Genomic DNA, 7002 nt, shown 5'->3' with positions numbered 1-7002 from the left:
AAATCATTTCAGCGTATGTTTCTAGGGATTACATACGTAGTATACAAATTCACACAAGAATCATACAAGCATTTAAGATCCAGCTAGACCATTTAAGACTTTGATTTCTATAATTTGTGTTATCTTACAAGTTTATGCATCTCCGCTATGGTCCTCAATCGGCGAAGATGCATAATGTTTATGGATGAATCAAATTCCGCATAATATGGCGCATAATATAGAATAGCTTACTTTGTTACTAACGGAAAAATTAAAAGGTATGTACTTTGTATTCTAATATGTATATTCTATGTACTTTGGCATAGTTTGGCATAGAAATACGTACCTCAGAAAACGATTTTTTTCGTGCAATCGCGTAGCTTGGCGTAGATAGACATAATCATTTCTATGCCCAACTATTCGATTGTAGAGTGTAATTCCGCGTAAAAAAGCGTAGAATGGCATACTTTCCCGGAATATTACAAAAGAATAAAAATTAGTTTAGCGTAATTCGGTATAGAAACGCGTAGGAAATAATGATTATTAATTGCGTACTTTAGCGTACTTTCTATGTCTAACTAAGTCCAAGTATGCCATTTTACATCTTTCACGTAGCTTGACGTAGTTATTTTTATGTTTAACAACGCAATTTTACGCTACAGTCATGAAGAAGTAGAAAGTATTTTTTGATGACTTTGGTATAGAAATTTTTCCACCAGGGCATATACGGCCGAATTCTGAAGTTTTTCGGATATATTAACCGTAATAATATCGAACACTTGATAGTTCAAGAACAAGAAACTGAAAGAGAAACGGAGAAGAGGCCGCTTATCGACCAGGTGGACCGACATCGTGAAGCAACTTCTTAATACAAGCATAGAAGGAGCAGTAAGAACAGCCAGTCGGGACACAAATGCCATCAGTAGATTGGAAAGACAACAAACATAGTCATCACACATTTGTCAAGATATAGAAGAAATGATAATTATTTTGTGATGCATAATATGTAATACATATGACTAGTACTCCTAAGGTTCTGTGCACTTTGACAGGTTAACGTACGTGGTAATTGATAAATTTTAGCTATAAAAGGTATTCTATAATTTTAGCAGTCCACTGTTATAGCCCCATTTAAAGGCCAAATTTATAGAGACTCATCTGTAGTGTAGTATGATTGAAAACGGGAATCGTCTTGATTTTCAATTCTGTTTCTCGCATTTATTTATTCATATATTATTTAATTTTCTGTAACTAAATTTGTGTAATTTGCGAGTAGTAAATATTACGCTACCATATATAAACTCTTCTTTAATTTCGCGACTTGAACCGTCTCACTTTCTCGATATAAACCGTACTATGCGTTTCCAATATAGACTGATCTTCACGTCCACGCGAAGACCGCTTTTTATTTATGTCTTGACATATAGATTTTTCTTAATGTTTTTTTTTCGATGAAGAACTTTCTACGATTCAGGCATAGATTTAACAGATATTTACAGTTACAAAGAAAAAGTAACACTAAATATCTGTATCTTTTTACATATAAAATATGTATGTAATTGTACAGAATATTTCTTCAGTAAAATTAACATTTATAATATATTAGAGTATATGTGTTGATAACTATAATATATTATAGTTATCAACACATACATTTTATTCATTTATTCTTAGAATTTATGATTTAAAACTACATTATTTTTATGTTATTTATTTACTTACCTATAAATTGTTATTTTAACACTGTGAAATGTTAAATTTTAATTTATTATAACATAAAATAGTCAAATAACATAATCATATTATGCTAAATTAAAACTCGGATATGTCAAAAATTCAACACAAAAATTTTTAAGGATTTGTTTTAACATAAATACAAAATATTTTTTACTGTGTAGAAAATGATAATAAAATGCGATTTATTCATACATTATCGATCTCTATTTGTTTATAACTTAATATATGTACAACGAAAGGACATCGAATGGAAACGAAATTATACATTTGTTAAGTAAACTAGAAAATGATAATACTGAAAAATATGACAAATTAGATAATAAACAAGCAGTTACAGCAAGATTCGTTTGCTACAATGTCTTTTCGTACATTCTGTTGAATCAATTCAGTTAATCGATAAGATGCAAGAGAGTAGAAAAGAATAAAAGAAAAATCGTTTAATATCTCAGAATATACATTTTCAATTTCAATTGAATAGTTAAGAACAATCCTCACAATAAACAATTATTTTGTAAGTCATCAGACTGTAATCTCGGATATATCAGTAAAAGATCAGATGTTATAAATTTTGTAATTGCAGTGCCTTCACAGTAAGTGATAAGTTATTAAAATATTTTCATTGAATATACAGATGACCTGCGTTGTGATATATTTAAAAGTAATAGTAACTTTAATTATATATAAACTCACCTTTTTCAAAAAAGTAAAGAAGGCGCTAAGAATGTGTGTATCTCGAAGATACGATAAAATGTAAATATTACAAATTAAAAAATAAACCCAATTCGACTTACTATCTTTATTAAATGATATGTATCTTTTAGAAATAAAACTTAAATGGTACTACCTTTGTTTAATTATATGTTTCGTTTGTATTATATCCGTTCGTTTATTGATTAAAATTGATTTACATGCGTTAGTTATTTTTGAAATGGCCACACTGCCACCGACAATGAATTTTTTAGTTTTGAGTTTGTTCTCTATGTATGTTTATATGTTTTGAGAGGATCTGACACAACGTAATGTAAAAATATATTTTATATTAAAGAACATGTTAATCCTTTTATTTGTCTCCTTTTATTAAATTTTCCTTCACAAATATATGTAAGTTATAACAACGTTGGCGACGAGGTGACCAATTCAATTCTATGGATTCAATATTGTAATTACAAACAAGAAGATTTTCGGATCCGAAAACCGTATTTCGGCATGTCAATTCAGCCATTACAGCACGTATAATTTTCAATTCCTAATTAAATTGTTAATAAAATGGATCCGATGCACATAATTCCAAGAGCTCATGAAAATCTTGACTGCTCTTCTTGAACGTCAAATTGTACAACAAGTAACTCAATCTTCAATAAATCCGAACGTTAATCTCATATCAAATTTCAAAAAAATTCTTTGATCCAGATAAAGAAGACTTTTCGCATTACAAGCAACTAGAAAATTACCTCAGATTGAAAAATGTATTTGATGACAAAAATACTTGTGTCAAAGTTTTACTAAATTGCATTGATTTAAAATATTATGAATTATTAACATCATTAACTGCACCGAATTTGCTGACAGACCAAACATATAAGTAATTAATGGAACTTTTGGAAAACCTATTTGTGTTCAAAATCAATATCCAAATGTTATGATACAGCAGCATCGCTTCCTCTCATATGTGCAGAAACCAGAGAATAATATCGCAAGAGAATATATCGTTGTACTGAGGAAATTTCTCGTTATTTGTAAATTTAACTGTAAATGTGGAAGATTTTATAGGCAACTGATTTGACTTTCAAAAAAGCGGTCGAGACTGCCCTTGCTTGCTGTGAAGACATTGAAACTGGATAACCATGAAATATTAAGAATATCAACAAGGAAAAAGATGACAATGTGAATCGTAAAAATTTCAAGACAAAGTAAATAAATGAACAAGCAATAGTCAAGATGGCCCAGTTGTCTAGTTGTCTAAATAGTCGGCCGCGTTCAAAAAACAGAATCAATTATCGCCTTTTAGGGTTAGACAACGTGCATTCATTGCGAACGCAATAAAGTTCAAGATTGTCGCGTCAATTTCAATAAAATAAAATATCATGCTTGCAATAAGATAGGTTATATGTTGAAAAAGTATGACCCGTTTTCACAATATATGGTTACCTAAAGATTAAAAGTTACTAATTCATTCATGAATTTCTTGGTTACCTTTAACCTTTAAGTACCCATATATTGTGACCATAAATCGGGCTCACGTATTTCGTTAATGAAAGTAAAAAGTAACAATGTACTTATGCTTGATACAAGAATCAGGTAATAAGAATTTGAACGATACTAATAACATACAAGATTCTAATCTAAAGGAATCAATATGATAATAGTCAATATTTATGAAAAGTTATCTGTAAAATCAAAAGATGTCAAGAAATTCTATGTGGACATAAGCGTCGACGGGAAAGTACAAAGATTTGAAGTAGATTTAGAAGCAGGATTTACTCTCTTACTAAAAAGTTACTATGATGCTTTAAAAATGATGCTTTAAAATTGTCAATACTGATGTACTCAACGAACATTCAATTTCGTTCATATATTAGGTGTACAACTTTGCTTCCGCCGTTTTCCTATAGATGGCTTTAGCGGTAAGTGGTGGTCGCAATAAATAGATCATAGACGTAATACAATAAACTTGGGCATCTGTCAACATAACCCCATAGAAACATTAGTCGATTTGTGTCTGCATCATAAAGTTATTCTCGATTGAAAATGTCAGTTTACGAGCCAAATTCTCATCATTTGCGAGAGGTTTTAATTTTTTGCATTAATATGAAGAAATCTGTGGCTGAGGCTCATCGAATGCTCTCAAATACTTATGGTGAGGCCGCTATTAGTGAAAGAACGTGTCGTGAGTGGTTTCAACGCTTCAAGAACGGTGATTTTGACGTCCAAGATCATGCTCTGTATTTGGTGGGATCAGCTCGGCGTAGTGTATTATGAACTGTTAAAACCGACTGAAACAATCACAGGCGATCGGTATCGAACGCAATTGATGCGTTTGAGCCGAGCATTGAAAGACAAACGGCCGCAATACAACGAGAGACACGATAAAGTGATTTTGCAGCATGACAATGCTCGACCCCATGTTGCGAAAGTGGTCAAGACATACTTGGAAACGTTGAAATGGGAAGTCCTATCCCACCCGCCATATTCTCCAGACGTTGCTCCCTCTGACTATCACTTGTTTCGATCAATAGCACACGGCCTGGCTGACGAGCACTTCCAGTCTTATGAAGAAGTAAAAAATTGGATCGATTCGTGGATAGCTTCAAAAGATGACCAGTTTTTTCGACACGGGATTCATACGGTACCCGAAAGATGGGAGAAAGTAGTGGCCAGCGATGGACAATACTTTGAATCATAAATGTATAACCAATTTTTTACAATAAAGCTTCGAATTTCGGAAAAAAAACGGCGGAAGCAAAGTTGTACACCTAATACAGGAGAACCGTTTTTGAATGTTATAGAAGTCTCAATTGAATACAAAGCATCCAAATTGAAAAAAATTATGTTTATTGTCCCAAAAAGCATTCCTCGGGAAGACATGGATTCGCCATCTAAAAATTAATTTACTTGATCTAGATAGAGTTTATTCCACAAAATTCACGTGTCCAGAATCTATTCATTCCAGTGTTGTCAGATTGGAATTTTCCCTCTAATTGTAGAAGGTTTTTTACTTTACACGGGGAAATCTGAGAGGCAAAAATATTTGGGGGGAAATCTGGGGTTTTTTTCAAGACGAAATAGTAAATACTGACGAAACGGAATGAAAGGATTAGAAGAAACCAATCAAATCAGATTTTGATTAACCTATGGTTAATAATATAACACAAAAGAGAACCAAAAAGTTATTATTATCTACTAGATCATGGACATTGACGTAGTTCAATATCCACAATTTTGTAGACATAGAGACGCTTCAAAATAAGTTATATCACGGGCATGTCCGCTCTCAGACGTCTGTCTGTTGCTACTATTGTGTTTGCGGACTTATTCAAAAGTCTGTGCTGATTTGTGTAGTTCCATGGAAACACGGCATAAATTTTTCGCCTCTACATTCGTCAATTGTTTTAAACATTTTCGCGATTTCGCAACAATTACAACGGTTAAAAGTTTTCTTGAATTAAATGACTTTCTGGGCGATAAATAACAGACTTTATTCAGCAAGTCTTTACAAAAAAAACATCATGGAAAAGATCGAAGATTGGCATTTACATTTTGAAGTGTCATAAAGAGAAGCGAAATTATTCACAAAAAAATACAGAAAAGAATGAGAGTTAGATGCATCATTGAAAGGTAAATAATTTTTTAGTTTTTCACATTTAATTGTGAGAAATTTTAAGGATTTTGTACATTACATATAACAATTACATATAATGCACATTAATGCCCTCCTCCCCTTTGAGTTTTATAAGACCAGCCACAGCCGATCTATTTGGATACTATTTCATTTATGCGTTTTTGTCGAATGTATAAATCCTATGCGATAACGTAACAATTCAAAAGTGAAAAATTTACTTAGTTTTGTCAAAGAAATGACATTTTTCAAAAATTTATCGCTCCGGGACATCCAGCTATCAATGATTTTGCAGAAAGATATAATATGTTAGATTCTCAAGAAGAAGTTAAGAACAATGGAATACAAATTAGGTACAATAACTTTAAAGATAAAAAATATTCCACGATTTAGAATATTTTTCCAAGCCACACTACTACATTGTGGTAAAAGCTGCATCAGAATTCTATCTAAAGACAAATTCTAATTAATCTGGATTTGCTGCGTGCCTCTGTGCACAAATACCACTCAGACTCTTTGTACAAGGCAACTAAGCGTGGGAGACATAGTACATACGGTGGAATTCAACGATAGAAATTCAGAGTAATTACAAAGAAGTTGAGCCAGCTGCACTACATAATACAAGTGGACAAAGAACACTATATTATTGTAAAAGACATATTAACGAACTTCGAGTAGGATCTTCAAGGAAAAATCTGAAAGAATCGGTCCAGTTTCTAGTTTGGTTCATTAATTAGGAACCTAGTACTAAATGACGTTCTAGAGAACCAACCAGCGATACAAGCATACTCTCAATAGGCACAAGTCCAGGAAGCTGATCGTACTTTGTCAGTGCAAAATATTCAAGCTCCAGTCAAAGAAAACAGGAGAATAATGTGAATGAATATTCACATTACTCTCAGGGGAAAATCAAAATCTAATATTTCGCAGATCTGAGAGGTCCTGTAGAT

The sequence above is a fragment of the Atta colombica genome, unplaced genomic scaffold (genome assembly GCF_001594045.1).
Source record: "Atta colombica isolate Treedump-2 unplaced genomic scaffold, Acol1.0 scaffold16, whole genome shotgun sequence".
In the NCBI taxonomy this organism is placed as follows: Eukaryota; Metazoa; Arthropoda; class Insecta; order Hymenoptera; family Formicidae; genus Atta; species Atta colombica.
This window is presented reverse-complemented; position numbering follows the sequence as displayed.